Raw genomic sequence first — 23,340 nt, 5'->3', positions numbered from 1 at the left:
TGCAATAAGAGGCAATTAGCATAAGAAATAACCTTATGGTCTGATCCTAAGAAATAATAAGGCTACACAGTAGTTTACACAAGTTAATGTAAATACTAACACTAAAAGGCAACATTTACTGTGTTATTAATAGTAACTGTCATGAAAATTGTCTTCAGCAGATCCTTCCCAGTCTCAGCATGGCATATCTACTTTTCGCCATGACCTTTTGAAGAACTACTTTATCAATCAAGAATTATATGCAGATAGGCCTCCTCCTTGCTTACCTAGGGAGGATAAGGCAGCTTAACGGCAGCAATATTGCATCCAAATCCCACTGATTTCAAAAGTTGGGATGATCACCATTTCAAACCTTAACAACAATTTCTCAAATAACAACACAGATTTTTCTAAACATTCAGAAATATTTAAAGCTACTATATTTAAACATTAGATGGCATGTACATGTTCAAAAAGGGTGTGAAGTCTAGGTATCTTCAGGACTGCCTTTCTTCAATGGTCTCTGCTCATTCAGAAAGATCTGGCTAAGTTGATATGCTCCCAGTTTCACTGATAAAAGAGTGACCCCTTTTAGGACTTCAGGAGTGAAATCCAGGGGTGGGATTCTACCAGTTCACACCTATTTGCTAGAACCGGTTGTTAACATTCTTATCAGTTCGGAGAACCGATTCTTAGAAGAAATTACTGGTCTAATCCTGTAAGGAAGGTAGGAAGGAAACATTCTGGTGTTGCTTACAGAAGCTGCCTCTCTGTTAACCCTTGTTACATTCTTGGCAAGACTAGACTTCCTGCCTCAGGAACGTCTCTGGAGATTTTCCCCCCTCCTTTGCTGGTAGTTTGCTTGTGTCGAGTGACCATTCAAAGTTACATTGGCACTGAAAAAAGTGATGTATGACCGTTTTTCACACTTATGACTGTTGCAGCATCCCCACAGTCATGAGAGGCCAGGCAAGGAGATGCGTGCCTCGATGTGAGTGATATTGAGTTGGCCACGCTCAGCCAATAACATGACCACCAAGCCACATCCACCCAGTCACATGACCACCAAGCCATGCCCACCAACTAAGCCACATCCACAGAACTGGTTATTAAAAAAATTGAATCCCATCCCTGGAAGTATCCCTTCTCAGTGGCCAAGCCTGTCCTCTGAAATAGCATTCTCTCTGAGCATCCTCTTTGCCCCTTCATGGAAAATTTGTTTCTTTCAGCAGTCTTGGAACAAGATGATTTATAATGCAATATTAAAGTCTATGTATTTTTTAAATTTATGATGTTTTCTCAATATGGTGCTTAATATTGTTATGTTATTACTGGCTTACTGACTTCCATTTTAAAAAATGGCTTATTAATTTATTGTATGTTGCCAAGAGTTGCTTGTGTTAGAAAGTTACCATGGGTTATTTCTAGTTAAGTTTCCAATAAATACAGTCTGAGACAATTCCTCTATCCACGTCACAGCAGACACACTCAGCTCTCAGTATGGTTAGCAAAAATAAACAAACAAACACAGCTTAATGTTGATTTATTAAACAGCAGCAAACATCAAAATCATTGCAAAAGTCCCCCCCCCCCAAAAAAAGAATTAGATACAAGAAGGGCAAAAGCAGGATAAGAGAAAGATATGTACACCAGGCAAGAATTAACATTTCTGTGTCTCTATAGCTACATCAAAAGGTCACAGAACTTTCTGGAACCACTGGAAAAAAATACGGTCTCAAAGAGAGTGGCTTTAGGTTATTTTAGCTTTAATGTGTACATAAGGAGAACAGTTTCTTTCTGTATCATGAAATAAACAAATTAAGGGATAGGTTTGATGTATCTAACAGCTTCAGTGACTGAAGTTGCTTATAAATCAAATGAGAGAGTAAAGAATAAAAATGACACCTGGTATCAACCTGCCTTACTAACTTTCTTTGTCCTGAATTAGCCGTGAAATGCAAAACATGTGGAAACAAGCATCACCTTGCATGTAAATGCCCAAATCATTCCAAATCTCAGAAATGGGAAAAATGGTGCTAGTCTCTTTTTCCAGGATGGATCTTAGATAAGTCAGGCAAAGTCTCTTTGAAATGTTTGCTCCCCGTAGATCTCACATCTGGGTTGTGTTGCTGGTTTCCTCCTAAATTCCTACCCTTTTTTCCCCCTACAATCTCTTATAATAAATTTCTTGTTTTTTTGAGGGTATATTTTATGTTGATATATACATAAAACAGAAAAAGAAAAAAGAAAAGAAAAAAGAGCAGAACCTAAGAAGGAAGTCATTCTGCTCCCACCTACTCCTTTTTCTTGGGCTTCCATATCGGACATGCTAAAATCATAATATAGAAAATCCGCTCTTTTTTTTTAAGAAGTAGAAAAATTTAAAAGGACTGCTACTCTTTTAAGCAGAATAATTTTTCAACCACAAGAGTCCGAAACATTTCCATGCCAGCACGGAGAAGTAAACTGAAAGTTTCTGGAAAAAGAATGAAGATTCATCCATTTGTGTATCATTGCTACCTGAGCTTTACATTGTGGATGATACAGAAGTACATTGTTATCTTTTCAGTTTCCTTCTATTCTTGGAAATCTGTTTGGCTTGAGAAATATAAAATATGCTGGAGCATAGTAGAGCTCAGGACTCTGACAACAAAGTAACTAGTTTTTTTTTCCAGCTAAATGGAAATGGAAACACACATGATAAGTAACTGAAATCTTACTTGTAGATTTTGTTTTCATGAAAGCCACTAAAGGCTGATTTTGCTTAGTGTGTGAAGAATGTTTATAAATGTAAACTATTACTGTGAGTCTCTATCAATATCAGTTCATTCTGTACGTATTTGTTTATCTTCAAACATTTGCCACATCTGCTGCAAATTCTTTCACCAGAGTTTTCAGGCTGAGGAAGTCTTATTTCACATGACTCATTCAACAGAACTTTCAGCTCCACCATTATTATTTTTTTTTTTACTAAAATCTAAGGAATCCAATCTCCAATTCAATTTTTAAAAATTCTGCTTCAAATCATACATTAATATTTTTTTCCTGGGATCAATATAAAAATTGGTACATCATTCATACCACAGTGAGACCTTTTTCCTTATTCTTTTGGATTCAGGTTAAACTCTGCTAAAGCTGTTGGCTGCTCTTCCGCTAGGTCACCAGGCCGCTCTCCCTCAGATGAAGGTAGAATCTTATTTTCTCTGTCTTCTCAATCGCTCTGTCATGAATGGTAAGATATTGTGGGCAAGAAAGTTAAACAGAAAAAAACCTCTTTTATTAAGAAATAAAGCAATAAAAAGGGGTTCAGAAGTGATCAGCAATGTGCTAATCGTTTAACAAAATAACAGAATAATTGAGTTGGAAGGGTCCTTGGAGGTCTTCTAGTCCAACTCCTTACTTAAGCAGGAAACCCTATACCATTTCAGACAAATGATTGTTCAAACTCTTCCTAAAAACCTCCAATGTTGGAGCATGCGCAATTTATGTTACGATTAACTCCCTATTAGCATCAAAGCATAATATTATTCACAGGAGAAGAACATTCATATTTTCTTTTTGGTACCTTTATGGAACAACAATCGTCACTAAATACCTACCATGGAATAGTCAACAATATAAAAAGCATCTTTAGATTACAGTCACCACCTTCAAAATAACAGCTGTGACTTGAGGGTCAAAGTCTTGCTACTTTTTATTGTGTGTAATATGAGTCACAGACATTAAAACTGAGTGAGGTTTTGATCACATGGACAAACCCACAATTTTGAAGCCAGTGATTGACATTATCCATTGCTCTGAGTGAGAAAACAAAGATTGTAGCGTCCTTACCTAAGATCAGCATGATTTGGATTTCAACCTGATATAAATTGTGGTTATATTTGAATATTTCTTATGTAACAGGCTAAAGCAATCTTAAAATGTGTGTTAAAAACATAAAATACATGTAAAACAAGGAAACAGAACTGAATAAAAATGAACCTGAAATATTGTTTCAACTCTTTTATTAAAAAAAGCATGTAACAAACGAAATAAATTACTTCTCCTACTTTGAATCTTGGGTATTCTTTTATTATCTGTTTATGAATGTGAGTCTTTCTGAGACAACTGACACTGCAAATAAAATAAAACATAAACTGTATATCTTTATTAGTTTTGCTAATAGAATCTATAGGTGTTGATTGGGATTGTAAATACCGACATCTACCATTGCATTTCTAACCATTTTTCCATAATACGTGCTAAAGGTATTTATTACTTCCACATCTGTATATTATACCACAGTTTTGTTTTCATTCATTTTGCACTGGTGTAGCTTCTGACATTGTCATTAATCACTAACAATAAGTGGTTGCACTATTTTAGTTTGGACCAAAAATCAGATTAGTTGTGTTAAGATTTTACACTTAGTAAGCAATCATAGCATTACTGGTCTAATGATTGAACCTCTTAGTGTTTTAAATATTATAGTAACCCAGCTTCTTCTTCTTCTTCTTCTAACCCTATCTCTATGACTGGTCCCATCCCTTCATCCTCCTGAGACTATAGATTCAATTCATTGCTCTCCTTAATTTCCCTAATAAGACACAGGGACCTGCAAACACATACTGCCATTTTATTATTGGTAAAACATATAGATCTTTTGGATAAATTTGATTATGTCTGTACACTTTTGATCCCAATGCCAAGGGATGTGGCAGTATGTATGTGTCAAATTAAGACTGAACTTTATTTAAAGCCAATTAACTTTTGAGGATTTTTATTTGGACATTAGCACAAATTCTGCTGCTGGGCTCTATTTTTTTTACACAAATCTATGCCCATTTATCAAACACCATCCATCTACATTTTTAAATTAAATATGTTATCATATAATATGCCCAGCTGATACTTCCTTTCTCTTTTCTTCCTGCTTCTAAACTCAGAATAGTACAAAGTGACCAAACCTCAGGCAGCTGCACTCCATCATTTACAGGCAGTGATGTATGTATTCATGGGTCTGTCATTGGTGTTTATATTTCTTGAATAATGTATATTGGGGTGCTGTGGACTAAATTCTCCTAAGCATACTGATTCAAATGTCCTCTTTTTAAAAACAATGCTGAACAGTTAAATGAAAATGGATGAAATGAAATGATAAGGCTCACTCGGACTTAAAACAATAGATTGTATCATTAGGTTAACTTTTCTAATAAATGCTACCATAGATTTTGAGAACATAGTTAGACCTATGAATATGATTCATATTTAAGGATAGGCATTCTATTACTACATGGGGAGAAAGAGTGTTCACATGACAGATTGTCTATGACATGCTTAGATGATATCTGTGGATTCCCAAAATTGCTCCAGAGTATGATCTCATATGAAGTATAATTGTGTAATATTTCAAGTATTTTTAAAATGGAACAGAATACCCAGGCCAAGCATCTTAACTAGTAGCTGAGCTCTGCAAATTTGTTTCAACTCTTGTTTGAAATATCCATCAACTTGTATGGAATGGATATCTTCCTTTTTATTCTTTCTGTTTTCACTCTTTTCTCATGCATTTATTATATTTCACTGGGAATGTATTATGTCAGTAATAACATCTCAATCCGAAATAGAAGATATTAATATATCTTGATAACATAACTAAAATAGGTATTTTATTTAAAATCCCAGAAGCCTAGCATTCAGACAAATCAGCCATCAACAGGCACATAAACAACATCTACATATCATTCAAAAGAGATGATTCAATATTACTAAGATTGTAAGTACTCTTGTAAGTCTCACATTATAAGATTGGCTAGAATGGTCTACCACAGGCAGAAAAAACTCATAAAATCCACAACTAAGTCTGGAATCATTGTCCATGCTTGGTGCCAAGGAATATTTCCTTCAAGTTTCTTCCTCCAAGATATAAACTGTGATGTTTGTCCTCTTTATCTGCTAAATACAAGAAATTACTGAACCAATATCATTGCCATTCTGGCAAATGGCTCTCCTGGATATATAAAATACACCTCAAAATATTTAGTCTTTGGCTATAGGAGAATGCATTACATTCACCAACAAAAGATTCCTAACATTTTTAATGGAATGGATATCTGCATGTAGACCCTAAAAATCTGCAGTTAAACCTGATTCCTAGCATACTAAGAAATCTTGAAAATAAATCACAAACTTCTACTGAGACATTAAGTACTTTTCCATTTTTAAGAGATAGATTAGGTGCTGGAGCAGTTGTCAAACTGAGAACAATTAACAATAATCTATAGATATCTTCCTTCCTTCCTTCCTTCCTTCCTTCCTTCCTTCCTTCCTTCCTTCCTTCCTTCCTCCCTCCCTCCCTTCCCTTCCCTTCCCTTCCCTTCCCTTCCCTTCCCTTCTCTTCCTTTCATAAAAGAATGCCTAGTATCTGTATTTATGAAAACAAAAATCTTATTGTATGGAGAAGTAATTCAGTAGATTTGTTACTGAAATATCATTTAAATTAATTTAAGTGTTTATAGGTGTTTATTTTTGATCTCCATAAATTTCAGTGCAAGTGAAACTTTGTTGGCCAAGAGCAAGCAGTTAACATAAATGTGCACTTAGTGGAAAGTGTTTGCTTTCAGTTGAAATCGAAGAATCTGAAGTAAGCTGGTTGCCATTTATTTGTATAATATAATCCACTTTCATGGATTCCTTTATAAAAGGCATTTTACATGGTTTTGCAGGATATATTCCCGGTTCCTCTCCTCTTCTTTGCATTCTATGCAAAGCTTCATCTTCTCATATAAAATTGTTTGAGGTGTTCTGGATATGTGGAAAAATTTTCAAGTAATCCTTTGGTTTCTGGACAGATCTAACTTCATTCAATTAAATCATATTTCTCCCTGTTTTCTCAGAAAGAGAAGAGGGAGCTCAGAATGGCTGATGGTGCTGAAGAAAATAAAACAGGAAAAACCACCTAGAGGTTTTTTTCCAAGTTGATTAATGTAGGTAGCCGGAAGGTTTCTAAGAAATGGAGAACTATGTAGCAGAAAAGAATAACAATAGGAATAATATCTTTTCCAACAATAAATTAAATTCAAAAATACTATCAAGAGAAATTTCAAATAAATTCCTAGCAGTTTAAGTATATGGAAAAACAAAAGCCTCTTTTATCTGAGAAAAGCATTTTTGGAGACTATAAAACATAGTTTGGAATAGAATTGAAAATAACATTAACAAAAGAAACAACTTCCCTTCCTTATGAATTTTAATTTTGTGCTTTATTGACCATTTTCCCAGGTATTGATATCAAGCTGACTGGTGTGTAGTTTCCTGGATTCATATTTTTCCCTTTATTAAGATGGAACCACAACAATTCTTTTCCAGTTTTCCGGCAGTTCCCTTGTGCTCCAGGAGTTCTGAAAGAATTTGCTCAGTGGTTCTGAGACCACATCTGCCAGCTCCTATAGAATCCTGGAATATAAACCAGCTAATGTTGGTTATTTGAACTGATCCAAGAATGACTTGCATTCTTGTTCTGTCTCCCATGATGCTGCTTTTGATAAGTTAGTTTTTTCTCCTTTTGCATGAAGACAGATACAAAAAGAGATTAAACAATTCTGCTCTCTCCTTACGGCTCATCAACTTCTTTCCATCTTTTCCCATTGATGGAGCAATTATTCCTTTGACTTTTTTTTCTTCTTATTTATATTATTATATTACTTATTGATATCTGTTCTCTTATTCTTTTAATTAGTCTTTTATTTATGTTCGTTACAGTCTTTTAGTAAAATATTAAAAATAATAATAATAATAGAGGCTGTATCTAGTGTGGCCTACATACAGAAAAAGCCAATAACATTTGGGGGCTCAATTGCTGGTGGTGTCCCAGGATTGTCAGACCAGTTGGGCTCTACAAATTAGATCCCTCACATATCCCTTACACCTTCTTCAGACAAGACAACACACTCTACTGTATTGGAAAATCTTGACATCTACTTATCCCTCTCACAAACTTTCTGAAGATGTTAAACAGTTAAACAAGGTATTTAAATGCATGTAAACAAACACAGCCTGAGGCATTTTGCTGCCTGCGGCAAAGAACAAGACTGATCAGAATGGCATTTGAAACTTCAGAATTAAACTGGGACAGCCTCCACCACAGTACTATAAAGTAATAGGATAGCTCAGATATTGAGGATAAGAGGGATGAGAAAAGAACTTCTGTCATCTAAGTTGCTCTAACTCCCTTTATTATCTTAGGATCGGATCCTGAAGGCAGGTATTTCACTCTGGCTAATGGTAAAGCTTGCCCATCACATAAAGGGCACAGACATATTGATATTTGCCCCATCCTTCACCTCCACATGAACACGACTGTCTGTTCTAAGTCCACAATCATGAGGGTTGGATTGCAATATCTGAGCTGGGTTTGTACTCAGATTGAGTGCGGTATGAATGTGTCGCTCAGCAAAGCAGGTGCTGAAGAAGCTGAACTGATATGCATAAAATTGTTAAAGGTGGGGCTTCATTCATTTACTTATTTGCCAAATTTTGAGACTGTCTGACTCAAACAATTTTGGTAGATTACTATTTTTTTTAAAAAAGAAACTTATAAAAATACGAGCATTTTCATACTCTGTTTGAAACCTGATTTTTATCATGGTTTTGGTCATAAATCTTATCTTTCTGCAGAAGTTTTTGGGTGCCAGTTTATCAGCTGTTTGTGACCTATCCTTTTTCCATAATTAAAGCAATGAATCAGAATTTATAGTACTTGTGTTTACTGTAATCCTCAGCTGGCTGCTGTTGTTAACTCTTGAATGTGATTATGAAATACCCTTTGCAGTCCAAGAGTCTGTCCCTGCTAACTTAAATATTTCAAATAAATAATGGGGTTTTAGAAGCATAACCTGTGAATCTTTCCTAACTTATTTAAGCTTTTTCATACCTTATGAGTATCAAGGATATATGTATGAAAACAGAACAGACAACAATTTTTAGTATTTGAATTTCACAATGAACTAAGGGTTCTCCCTAGATAATGTTTGGTTAGAAATGGAAACATGTCAAGCTTCAATTATAAAATGTATTTTTATCTACACTGAAGAACCATATCAGCTAATCTATATATGTGGAAGATTATCTCTGATCAACCTATCTCCTTCCTTCCTTCCTTCCTTCCTTCCTTCCTTCCTTCCTTCCTTCCTTCCTTCCTTCCTTCCTTCCTTCCTTCCTTCCTTCCTTCCTTCCTTCCTTCCTTCCTTTCTTTCTCTCTGTGTCTCTGCCTCTGTCTCTGTCTCTCTCTGTGTCTCTCTCTCTCCCCCTCCCTCCCTCTCTCTCTCCATCTATCATATCTTCACTGCTCCTTGTAGGGTTTTTTTCTGTCTGTAAAATATTTGCGTATTTTAGTTTAATTCTCACGAGAATTAACCACTGGGCAAATAAATAACTTTGGGTGGGGGGCGGGAGGTGACAGAGCTGCTTGAATGTCCTTGGAGGCACTCAATTTTTTTGTTTGCCACAATTTGTCATTCTCTGCTCAGAGAGATCAACAGTTTTTAGCACACAGATCAATATTCTCTTAACCCAGACTTAATCTAAGGAGAATTTCCCTGTGTTTCACCTTGGCCTGCTCCTGAGTGCCAGAGTTGCCCTTTTTTTCAGCAATAATTTTGTCTGTGTAAGACAGCAATTTTTCATTCTTTGGTCAAAACTAGTGACAAAAGAGGGAATAATGGTTCCTGACATATCAAATGATAGATTTGACACATAGCATGCTGAGCCGGGAGCTTTTATGTGCTAAGGTAAAAAAGACAGATAAGTTTTCTAATGGCCCTCCTGATATAGCTACCTCTTTTCCCTTCTCCTTGCTGTACCTAAACAGTCCCTGCTATATTTTCCTCTCCAGTTTCCCACACAATCTCTCAGTCTCTCCAAAGAAGGACTCCTATATTGGTGGGCAGGAAGCAATGAAATGCACCCTACACTCCAGCCCAAAATAAACCTTTCCCTGTCCTATAAAATGATCAATCTATGCCCTTTTCCCCCACCCCCCTTCCTGAGTGCCAGAGATGCTGTACAGCATGCCGCTTGAGGAAACACTAACAAATATAGCCAGCAAGAGGGAAACAGATGGGACTAAGAAATTAAACCAGCAGAGATCTGGAAAGTATTCAAAAAATAGAGTTTGTAATATGGGAAACAGAGCTGCTCTTTAATTTCTTTTCTTTGAGGAGGGGTGGGCAGTTACATTCCCAAGAGGTATTTGGGGGGGAATTCTGACAAGGCTTGTATTCTGTATTACCAACAGTATCTGAAGTCTGCAAATGATGCACCATTTAAGTCCCTTTAACTAAGTAGTGGGGCTTACTACTGAGTAGATAAGCAGAGACATTTATTTTTATTTATAATAACTGTATACTACTGGGAAAGAGGAAATGTGATCCTCCTAATGTTGCTGAGTGACAGTTCAGTGCCAGATAATTTGGCTAATAAAAAGGGAAGCGGGGACTTGAGCGTAAGCAACCATCAGCAAGGCGCACACATCTCCCATTGGTAGTAAGCATATTTAAAAACAACAGAAGTAAATCTTAAGCAAAGTTAAAAACAATTACTATGTAAAAAAGATAACATGCTTATCTCCATTGATGTTAAACATGGGCATCTGGAGAGGCTAGCAACAAAGTCACTAGAGTGGACTCCCTCACGTGGCTGAAGCTACCACTTTAGCTTTTTAAAAAACATGTTCTGTTGGATGCCTGTGATTTTCACAGACTAGTTTCACTCTGGTTAATTTTAACCATGAAACTAAATATGTGCTCAAATAGACCTCTTTTGCCCTTGTACAATCATGGAAAAAATCTACATATGTTGTTGCTAAGAGTCAACATCAATCTGATGCCATGTAATCAGTCAAATCGATCAATGTCCCCTATAGGTTGGAGAAGTCTGACAGGTTGGTACAAGGGTACACCTTCTTTTACACTGCAACCAGGTAGGATATATTATTTCCATTTATGTTTTAATGACTGTTTTGCTTGGCATATCAAGATGTTTCAAAGTCTGTCTGTCTTTCTTTTTTTCTGTCTTTCTTTCTTATTGCACTCTGCTTGTAAACAGTGCTTCTGATTCTTTATTTTTTATTTATTTTGGATGAAGGTTGTAGCAGGTAGGGGCTAAAAGATAATTCAAAAATATTTTTTAATCAATGAACCAAACAAATATAAATTATATATATAAATTATATATATAAACTATAGGCTAGCACTAAACATTAAATAAAAGAATGGTTAATTTTCTGATTTGCTGTCACTATTTTATTTTATTTTTTTAAAAAAATGGTTGGTTTTTTTTGTGTGTGTGTTTCCCATCAATTAATTTAAAAAAACTGTGAAGTTTTTTTAGTCCAGTTGGAAAGGCAGTTAGCATTTTCAAGACTGTTCTAAACCATACATTGTGTTAAACATGCTGCAAAATCAATGCTTAATAATTTTGGCCCTCAGATCAGGCCAATTCATTGTTATTGTTATTATTCTCCTATAGTTCTGTCCTGAAGCATATGGTCATATAAAATAGTGATCTGACATGTCATTTTTTTCATTTTTTTGAAGTGACTTGTTTTGGTCTGAGAAAAATCCAATGATCTCAATGCATGTTAGTGGCTGATTAGTTTGATAAAGTTAACTTATCCTTCCAAGTACTTTTTTCAAAATTTATTTTTATAAATTTTCATTCCTTCCAAGTACTTTTAAAATATTTCACACATTTTACACCAAATGTTTACAAATTTGTGAAACTGTAGCTAAATTAATTGTATCTTTTGTAATGGCTTGCTAACCATTTTTAAATTTGATTCAATAATAGAATAAATAAAAAATATTCAAGAAGAATGCTGTATTTACAAGGTCATTGAAGAACTGATTTTGATGTTTGTCACTTTGCATTTATAGATACCAGAATCTTCAAGGCCTTGTGGCTTGTTTCTTTACCTTCTATAAATGTTTATATGTGCATGCTACACATAAGGGAAAGATTATATGTATAGATCAAATCCATTTTTATTTCCTCTAATCTAATTTTTTTATCTTAATGAAAAACATTTTTATTACAACAACATACTTTGTTATATTCTGGAGAAGGTTTTTTGGTTCTAATGTTTCAGTCAACTCTGGTATTAATAGGAATTGCAATAATAATAACAGCACTAATAATGAGTTAATAGTGTAGTTGTGTCATTTTTTTTCTTCTCCTAGAAAGAGCTCTAAGGGAGAAAAGACTCACAAAAGGATAAAGTGGCTAAGAGCATAATCTGATTGTGTCTGCAACCTTTCTTTTCTAAAGTATTCTATTCCAGTCAGTGACTGATCATTCCTATTAGCACAGGCAGTACTTACACAGACCTGAATACATTGATTGGCAAGTTGAATCATTCTTCAAACATTATCATTTTGAAATAAAAGATAAATAATGTCCATGTGTATAATATAGACCAATGCTTTTTGTATAATATGTACAAGACAAAAGTCCAGATAATATTTAAATGTCAGACTTCCTAACGATGATGTAATGCCAATTACGTATGCACTCTTGCCAAATTCTTTTCAATAATGAGATTAATTTGAATGAATGTAGTTTTGAAAACCTGGATGCTAGTAACTAATTCACAAATTAATGCTTAAATTTTTATAATCTACCTTCTGAGATAATAGATAGGTATATTATTGTTCTAATATAAACAGAAAAAGTAAACATCTAACTCTTCAAAGAAGCATGATAAGGTATATTGATAAGGTATATAAATACATATTCCAAGTGTTAACTTTACTAAATCATTCTATTAAACAAGAGATTTGACTAGTTCTTTAAAAATCTATGATTGAATAATTTTTTCCTGTTTAAAGACAAACTCATAAAATTCAAGTCATATACACAAGTGAGATTAAGCGGGAGAACTCATTCCTAAATGATTAGGAGGACTATGGAATTAAGATTTAGTATTGTTAGGTTATTATTGAAAAAGACATTCTGTTTTCATATAACCCTTTGAAGGAAAAGGAATAATGTTCAAATCAAACTTCAAAATGAGTCTCCTATCAACCATAAATGCCTACTAGCAATATAGGTTAGGCCAATATTTTGTTTGTTCTAACTCTGTGAGAGCATTTAGGTTGCGTGCTAAGTGCATTTGGATGCTAATTTAAAATTACAGTTAATTGCTATTTTCAAATTGGAGTAAGGATTAATAAAAAATGTTGGTTGTTCCAGTTTGAAAGAGAAAAGGTCCTGGTGTTGGATAAGAAAATTGACAGGTGCAAATTGAGAAGGGTTTAGTGTGTCATGTGAACATTCAATTTCGAGCAGACATGCACAAGAGCTTAGTTGAGAAGAAAATTTCTGATAGTTCATAGCCATAATTAAGAAATAGGGGATTTTATGAGAATTCTTTCTGTGTCAGTTCATGGCAATAAGAGAATGATCCAATAAACTGGGGCATCCCTGTAGAATTGTTTAAAATCTCCCAACCTCAATGTAACTTCAAAGGGATTTAGGAAGCTGGGCCTTCTGAGATGAACTCAGAGCCAACACGCATGCAAAATAAATAGGTGAAGATGTCCACTGAATATGGCCATCAATAATTGCAGTACAAGTTCAACTTTCTCCTCTCACTCACACCCATAAAGTTTCACTGGATGTTTACAGTATACAGTATAGAACACTGCCACATAATAGTTGGCAAAATTTTGAGTTATGCATTTTTCTTCAAGCAAAGCAAATGAAAATGTGGGTAATGGGGGGGGGGGAGAATAGAAATATTCAAAAGTTAGGCTCATTTTATGACTGTGAGGTCTGCAGCTTTAGGATGAAATGTACAGTAATAGTAGTGGCAGTTGTAATAGAAACTTGTAAAAGAAATATATGAATCTTAGGACTCAGTAATATTTAGATTTATTTTGGATGAGGAGCATGCAGAAGCATGTCTGCAACTCATTAAGGCAGCCTTGTCTTTTTCTAGAATAGCATAGTTATCCACTGTGAACACATGATTTTAGGAAGCAATATAGCTCCTTGTTTAATGTGTCTTTGGTAGATACAATGTTCTTACACCTTCATTTTTCAAAATACTCTTCTCAATGTAATATGTGCCTTATGCATAATAATAAAATAATGGTTGTCTCCCTTTCCCTCCAGTTCTGATAATGCAAAATTTTTCTGCATCTGAGATTTGTCTTCTTTGAAGACTGAAGGTCATAGTTTCCTGACTTAGCCCACAGCAAATGAAAAAAAGAAGCATGGTGATTGTTCTTGATTAGCAAAGATTAGCAAAGATGGAGATCCACTTTGCGTACTGAAGTTTTGAATATGTAGATTTATTGAAGTATTTTGCTCGATGCTAAATAAGCTGTTGTCACATTATGGACAAAAAAGATGGCTATTGAATGGTTTGGGTTTGTGCTTCTTAACATGGAGCATGAAAAAAGGACAAGTACAAAAAATGGAAAGAAGGACATACAATTAAGGCAGAATATCAGCAGATAGCCAGAATCTGCAAAGACGAAGTCAGGATAGCAAAGCCTCAGAACAAACAAAGACTTGCAACAAAAGTCAAAGATAATAAAAAACGTTTCTTCCAACATATAAACAACAAGAAAAAAAATCAAGGAAACAGTTGGTTCACTGAAGAGAGAATATTGCAAGGAAGTAACAGGCAACAGAGAGAAAGCAGAACTGCTTAACTCATTCTTTGCATCCATCTTCACGCAAAAAGAAACTATAGCTCAACCCACCAAAAACATAACTGTAAAAGACAGACCAGAAATAAAAGTTAAAATAAGCAAAAAAATAGTAAGAGAACACCTGTCTGATCTTGATGAAAATAAATCACTGGGCCCTGATGGATTATATCCCAGAGTTTTAAAGGAGCTGGCAGAGGTCATCTCAGAACCACTGCACTATATCTTTCAAAAATCATGGAACACCAGGGAACTACCAAAGGACTGGAAAAGAGCTGATGTGGTTCTCCTCTTCAAAAAAGGAAAAAAAAACAGACCCAGGAAACTATAGACCAATCAGCCTAACATCAATACCTGGGAAGATACTGGAAAAGATAATAAAAAAACAGATCTGCCAACATCTAGAAACATGTAAAGTTTTAACTAGCAGTCAGCACGGGTTTGTTAAAAACAGATCATGCCAAACCAATCTCATTTCATTCTTCAACACAGTGACTAAATTAGTAGACCAGCAAAATACTGTGGACATAATATATTTAGATTTCAGCAAGGCATTCAACAAAGTAGACCACAACCTACTTTTTAGTAAGCTAGAAAAAAGTGGAATAGATAGCATCACCACTAGATGGGTTTGCAATTGGCTGGCAAACCGTACTCAATGAGTAGTCCTTAATGGGTCTAAGTCTACATGGAGGGAAATAAGCAGTGGGGTGCCACAAGGTTCCGTCTTAGGCCCAGCACTCTTCAATATCTTCATTAACGACTTAGATGAGGGAATAGAAGGGGAACTTACCAAATTTACAGATGATACTAAGCTGGCAGGAATAGCTAACACCAAAGAAGTCAGGCTCAAGATCCAGATGGATCTTGACAGACTAGGACACTGGGCTATATCTAACAAAATGAAATTCAATGTAGAGAAAAGTAAAGTCCTACACTTAGGCAAGAAAAACCAGAGGTACACATGGGTGAAACCAGGCTCAATAGCAGTAACTGTGAGAGGGATCTTCGAGTGTTAGTGGACAGCCAGCTAAATATGAGCCAGCAGTGTGCAGCAGCAGCCAAAAAAGCTAATGCAATCCTAAATTGTATTAACAGAGGGATACAATCAAGATCAAGGGAAGTACTAATACCACTATAAAGCCTTAGTAAGACCACACCTAGAGTACTGCATCCAGTTTTGTTTACCACATTATAAAAAAGATGTTGAGACTCTAGAAAAAGTACAGAGAAGAGCAACCAGGATGATTAAGGGACTGGAGGCTAAAACATACAACAAACGGTTGCAGGAACTGGGCTTGGCTAGTCTAGTAAAGAGAAGGATCAGGGGAGAATGATAGTGGCCTTCCAATATTTGAGGGGCTGCCACAGAGAGGAAGGGGTTAAGCTATTTTCTAAAGCGCCTGTAGGCCAGACAAGGAATACTGGATGGAAACCGAACAAGGAAAGATTTAACCTGGAAACAAGGAGAAACTTTCTGCCAGTGATAACAATCAACCAATGGAACAGCTTGCCCTCGGAAGTTGTGGGAGCGCCATCACTTGAGACTTTCAAGAAGAGATTGGACTACCATTTGTCAGAAATGGTGTAGGGTCTCCCGCTTGGGTGGTGGGTTGGACTAGATGACCTACAAGGTCCCTTCCAACTCTGATTATCTGTTATCTATTATCTGAATGTAGGTAAAGAGGGTGCTTGAGTTGTGCTTTTCTATTCTATATATTTATCACCTTATATAAAATAGGAAACTTCAGATCTATCTATCACTCCCTACAGTTAGATAGATATACTCTTAGTGAAGAGATTGGTCATTCACCTCCTCTAGAAGTAAAAATAATGTTATTCACTACCCCAAAGGCATAAGTAAAAAAACAAGTTTCAGATAGAGATTTAGCAAAATGAGAGCAGCTTTTCAATTCTTTGGGGAAGATCTTAAAATCAGACCACATAAAAGAAAAAGCTACACATTCCCTGTTCCAGTTTCTTCTAAGACTATAATCTTTGGCATAATTAATAGGAAGTCCCATAGAACTCAGCAGGACTTACATCTAAATAAGCAAAGGGTGTCTTTGTTATTAGCATTTTTATTGGTTTTCTTCATTTAGCAATCAAGACAGACTGGAAGGAATAGGCAGGATAGAAGCTTTATGTGCAAAAGGTCCCTAGTGTCTCCAATTAAAAAAAGATCTTCTGAAGCAGGACTTGGACATTGTTTTGTCTGAAAGTTTGGATATCTAGCTTAAGTTGGAAAAAAGAACAGTAAGCTACATAAGGGCATGTTAGATAGAGCAGTTTCGTATCATCTTCAATGAAGCAGTTCTTGTTCTTGGTGCAAGAAGTAAGCAGTGTGATATTAAAAATTGATATTAAAACAGCTGCATCAGATGAAAATAGAGTTTAACTATAACAGAGATGGGTCATGTAGGATCTGGTTGTTCTTGAACTCAAACTGTTACGAACCCAGGCCAGTACAGCCATTGGTAGGGGATTATGGGAACACTGATTCAGAAACATTTGAAGAGCCATGCATTGTGTGCTTATAGATAAAGTATGAAAAGTCAAAGTCCATGCACAGATCGGGGCCTAAGAGCATAGTTTTGTTTTAATTCATTATTTAAATTTCATATGTTACTTCATTTAACTATTATATAAATTTTCTTCCTCCCCCATTTTTTGGTTGATATATAGTGGGACAACTCTATAGGCAACTCGGTAGAATTTTCCTTCCAAGAAAATTCCAAGCTGCTTTTTTGTGTGCCCTCCAGATATATTGAAATGCTTAGTTAGGGTGGGCATACGCAAAACAGCTGTTTTTAACAAATACATGTTATTTTTACATGAAAGGTGCTTGAAAAGTCATTTTTCATTTTGGAAACTGGTTTCTTTCTTTCTTTCATTCATTCAATTGTATCTGTCCTTCAAAATTGAGTTTCCACAGGACAATATACAAAGTAAACATCTTAAAAATAAACAAACACTTTTATGAAAACAAGCAGTAAAATAAAAATCAAAAACACTAGCCAGAATAATTGAAAAGTATGTATGCAATATATAAATTTATAATATACATTTAATATATAAAATAAATCAAAAGAAAGGACAAAATAAGGTGTCATTGCATGGTGCCCTAAATGCCAAAGAGTATGTCTCTTAAAGATGGCATTCTAAAACTAGACAGGCTCCATTAAAGGTATCTTCAGAGTTGGTATTCTGCAGGTTCTGACCAGTTCTGGAGAACCATTAGCGGAAATTTTGAGTAGTTTGGAAAACTGGCAAATACCACCTCTGACTGGAGATTTTACAGTATCCTTTCCCTGCCATGCCTACCAAGCCATGTCCACAGAACTGGTAGTAAAAAAAATTGAATCCCACCACTGGGTATCTTACTAAATAACTAGTGACTCCACCTCAACAGTATCTTTGAAAGAACTTGTAGCAACAACATGTATCTTCAGGTATCTTATTAACTGCAACTTGAGTTGATATCAGAATAAAATTGGGAGCAATTGAACATTCTCCAAAATTGGCACAGTATATAATATCTGGCTATAGTCCGCATTCTTGTTGCAATATTTTACATTTAAATTTCTAGAGATTTTCAAGGACTGCTCCAGAAGAAGTATCTTTAATATGGATTATTATAATAGAACAATTTATATTCAAATAATCAAATCACAGTAGTAATTTTATAACACAGAAGACACCTGTACCTCCTTTGCCACAGAAACATCTCCAGATTATAAACTTGATTTTTTTAGAAAGAAATTCAATGCAAATCATCTGGACAGAATGAGCTTCAGTTTATTGGCCCTTATCCAGTATATTATTGTAGCCAGGCACAAATTCAAAGTTTCCACTGCTTCACTTGAATGTGATGAAAAGGAGAAATAGAGCAATGTGTCATCAACATGCTAATGGCACTTTATTTAAATCTCTTCAAGATTTACTCAGCAGTTTCATGTAAATATGGAGCATGATAATAAATGATATCCATGAAATCTCTTGTTTCTCTCAGAAATCCTATGAGTTGGATACAAAATCTTCATTGCCAACTTTTGAGGACAGTCTTCCAGGTATGAAAAGAACCATAACAAAGCTGATCCAGCCATGGTGAATTGAAGCAGTATCTCCAGATGAATATCCTATTAATAATACTGAAAGTCACTGAGAGAGAGTACATTTAGACAGCATGGCTGCCCTTGTCTGATATGAGTCAACAAATGGGTATGGGAAAAAGGGAGATGGATTATACCCTTGAAGGGCCATTATACTGTCATGAGGGCTGATGAGCTGACCTGGCAACTAGCCAAATCTATTGTGGGGAGATGTAGAAGAACAATCCAATTGGTCCTGGTATATAGCCTGTATATAGCTATCAGGGACTAGAGTCCTAGGAGGACACCCATCTCTTCATGCTGCTGGACTAATTAAAAATTAAAGAGAGAAAGAAGTAGAAGAGAGAAAGAGAGGAGACCAAAAGACTGTGTGAAATGGAGCTGAAGAGGAAAGTTGAACAGTGAAGTGGAACAGTTGTCAGTTCCTGATCAGGAAGAAGAAAGACCCACCAGTTGTTTCCTTGGAGGAAGAGAAGTGATAACCCAGAGAGGTGGCATCTTCATGTAAGAGTGAGGAAGATTTGTTGGTTATTAGAGAAATCCTAGTCTCTGACAAAAGACTGGACAGAAGACTGTGAGAGAGGTTCTTCCCACAATGGAGAAGCAGTAGATGTTCAGCTAAACAGATTTAGGAGAAAGCTAAGCCATACTGAGCATGTTACAGTAAATCCACCCCATCCCTATCTTTGTACTCTCTCTTGATACATCAAGAAACATGGGAAACAGATGGAGTTGAAAGGGGCAGGAAGCAGAAAAGCTAGTGTGAGGAAAACCTAGGATGAAACCTGACACCAGATGAATACTGGGATTGTGTTGTATATCTGTTGTAAATAGATGCACTGTGAATAATAAAAAGCAAAAATTTCTAGTTTTATGTGTCAATTGCCATCCTTGCAAAGAAAAATATATTTCCAAAAGATGAAAAATACATCTCCAAAAAAAAAAATACATCTCTTCAAAAAGAACCCCATCACACTGTGACAGAAGTCAAGATCTAAAAATAAATGTAAAAGGATTTATAAAACCTATTTAATATAAAAATGGAACTCATTTGCCATCCTTTGAACAACATTTTTACTCAGAATGCTAGTGTTGCCTAGAACAATTAACCAGATCATCTGGATCCTGTGGTTATACTTTCTAAGTTCTAAGCTGTAAACTAATCTTGCTGCTAGATAGAATAAATGATGGTAATCAATTGTTGAACAAACAGATATTAAACATTTTGTCCAAATTCTCTTACTAGGCATGCCCTGGATCCTTCTATGGAATAAGCTGCCAAATCTGTAGATGAGTAATACATTGATTTTCAAGCATCTATCAAATGTGTCTAACAAATAAGCTACCAAGGATTCTATGTGATCATCGAGATAGTCCCAGACACTTGGAAAACAGCATTACTCAGTGTTGTATTACAGTATTACTCAGTAATGTTCAGTCAAATACTGTATGTGAAAATGTTTTTTAACACCTGAATTCTAATCATCTTTTACTTTGCTGTATTGTATTGTATTGTATCGTATTGTATTGTATTGTATTGTATTGTATTGTATTGTATTGTATTTATTTATTTTAATTTATATTGCCGCCTATTTGCCCAAGGTGACTTGAGGTGGCTTACACAATGTAAAACCATATTTAAAACAAAAATAAAAAAATAAAAAACAATAAAAACTAACAAAAAGAATCAAATAAACTAATAAAGTACAATAGAACAAAATCTGGAAAAAAATTTAAAAAATCACACACACACCAACTCCCAACCCCCCTGCCACGATGACAGCAGATCACATTAGCCATTTGATGGGCTCCATCCCACTCTGGGTTCCCCAGATCTGCTGGCAAAAGCCGGTCTTCAGTGCCTTTATTTAGCTGGCTACATAGCAAAAGCTGAATAGACTTTGAATAATGCAAGGTCACTAAGGAACAATTTTATCAATTGTGTACATCATCTTCTATTCCACAGAGGGACTGAGATTTTAACAAAAGTTCTCCTGGTAATAGTCAGAAAATTTCCCAGAACACTCTGAAATCTTCTGGAATTCATTAGCCTTCAGGTGTATAATTCTAATAGATTCCCACCAATGCAGAGAAAAATAGTGACTGTAAGTCTCAATCTTACCAAAAGTGGTCTCATCAAAGCAAACAAATAGATAAAAATCCACCCGTGTAAATGGAAAAAAACAGATTGAGAGTATAATCTTCTTGTATATGTAATTGGCAATAACAACTAGAGAAAGATTACAAGACGGCAATGACATAAATTGCATTACTGCCAGGAACTTTTGGGCTGCCATAATCTTGGCGGATCCAGCTTAGATACTGGAATCCTATAGAACTCTCATTCTGAAAGTTCACAAAATCAGATCTGAAGCTATTTCTATCAACTCATGTTTAGGAAATGTTATAGTAGAGTGTACTACCAGAAGCACAAGTCTTTCCCAAATACCCATGACCAGACAAAAGCACCTGAGATAGGTATTTATTTTCAGTCCCCCACTTCCTTCTCAAAATAAATAGAAGAGATCACAGTCTAGGCTCCAACAGATCACCAGTGAAATCATTTTTGTTAGCTGTGGTGAGAACATATTGGTTCCTGCTGCTATTAAATTATTATATATACCAAGAGTGTTCGAATATTGTTTCTATATAGAGAGGAAAGGCCAATTTCCACCTGTCTCTTGTTTTTACTATTGTCAGATTTAACACCATGTTTTTGCACTGTGTGAGAATCAACTTTCATGCTACAAGAGTATCAGAAGATTCTCCCCAGCACATAAAATTAAAATCAGAGAAGGAAAAGATGAAACTAAGTACTCCTTGCTTTTGCACCTCCTCCTGAAGTGGCTCCATGAAGAAAATGGCTCCAGTTGGGTATCTTCCCAACTGGATTGGCCTCAAAAGGTGGTTCTGCAAATCGCTTGCTAAAAGATTATAATCTGGAAACACCTCATTCATCTTATCAATAAATTCTAGGCAAAGTAATAACAATGTCCTCTTAGTCAGCTGGATTCATTATTTTCTCCTCGTTAGATTTTTCTATAGATCTGTTGTCTTAAACAGATTTCTAGTTCACAAAATTTAGGTTTGCTATAACATGTTTAATAGATAAAACACCTAAGAAAATTAGTCCATTCTTAGAGACTAACGTATTCAAAATGATTTATTCTGGTTTTTTTCTTCTACAGCTCATGACTTTGTAAGTCTTCTCAGATATCTCTGAATTTTTTAAAAAATTGCCCAGACAAGTAACATGGTTGTTCATGAAAGTATTTTACCTCAGAGTTGAGACTAAGCTGTTTCATATTTCCCCAGGATTCTAGGCATGATGGACTACTGAAGAAAAACTTCAGACAAGATTTACTAACATAATCAACAGTTCAGTTTCTGAGCCACTCCAAGACAAAGAATATTTCACTTGTCTATCAGTCTTATCCAGAAGATCTATTTCAAGTTCCCAAGGAAAAACAGCTCTACTCAGCTCTACTCTGTTTGCAAAGTACTCAGTTTGAAAACTCTGCATTCTGACTAACTGTCGATTAAATGCTGCTGCAGTAGAATATCAATAGTAATGACTGCTGTAGTAAGGACAAGGGCATTTGTAAGGTGACAGCTGTTGATCTAGGAGTATTTCCCCCTAATCTCATAAAAAGGAGAAAAACCTGGCCCATATTTTATTGCAAATTAATAATTAGGTATGGGGATATAAAACAGTATTATTATAATAGTGCGGAGTGGGATGGGAAGAAATAAAGGGAAAGTAAAGGTATTTGGTAGAAATTCTCAGCATGCAACAGTGTTAAATAAAAAAATTTCATTCTCTTGTAGAAGTGGGACTTAGCAGTTTATTGATCCAATGCTGATAAAAAGATATTTAGAATACAGAAAAATGGGAAGCAAATGATTCCCAAAAGGATTTTTGAATTTTTGCATAAGGGATAAACTGTAAGTTGCACAGGGTGCTATAATATAAGATATAACACATTATAAAACAAAGGGGAAATGTGTAAATGGCACACAATAATTTTCCTTTACAATAGCCATGCTGGGCTTTTTTTTTGTTCAGTGCTACTTTAAGATGTGAACAATTTCATATTTTTCTTTAAACACATAATTATTTCAGTTGTATAGAATTACTATTATCCTCTTACCTGTAACATGCATATTTATATGAATCATGTACTGTACTATTGTGACAGAAATACACCATGTTTGAAATGAATGTTGGAGATTTTTTTCAAATCCATAACTCTCCAGTGTATTCAGAAAATTTAAATTCTGTTTTAACTTTTTATTTGTGGATTACTGAGAGAAATATGTAGAAAACATAAATATATGAAGTTGAACTGTATAATAATGTACAATTAAAAATGCTGTGAAGAATTATAACACACACATACACACACAGAGAGATATGTATGTATGTATATATGTATGTATGTATGTATGTATGTATGGCATTCAGCTTTGTTTGGGTATTTTCCCACGTCATTGTAGTCATGCTTTTAAAGTTGTAGCAACGTTTCGGCCATCATCAGGCTTCTGTAATATCTATA

The 23,340-nt window shown here is 35.2% G+C and overlaps 1 long non-coding RNA gene across 1 annotated transcript in view; it reads right to left on the bottom strand.

Moving 5' to 3' along the window:
* Nucleotides 1-23,340, bottom strand: part of LOC148125141 (uncharacterized) — a 70,084-nt gene that overhangs the window by 26,176 nt on the left and 20,568 nt on the right. Inside the window, exon 3 of the long non-coding RNA XR_015744492.1 lies at nucleotides 3,072-3,199. This is a non-coding gene — a long non-coding RNA (uncharacterized LOC148125141). The remainder of the gene's footprint in view (nucleotides 1-3,071; nucleotides 3,200-23,340) is intronic.

The sequence above is a fragment of the Pseudonaja textilis genome, chromosome 8 (genome assembly GCF_049901715.1).
Source record: "Pseudonaja textilis isolate UNSWEBS1 chromosome 8, rPseTex1.2, whole genome shotgun sequence".
In the NCBI taxonomy this organism is placed as follows: Eukaryota; Metazoa; Chordata; class Lepidosauria; order Squamata; family Elapidae; genus Pseudonaja; species Pseudonaja textilis.
This window is presented reverse-complemented; position numbering and strand designations above follow the sequence as displayed.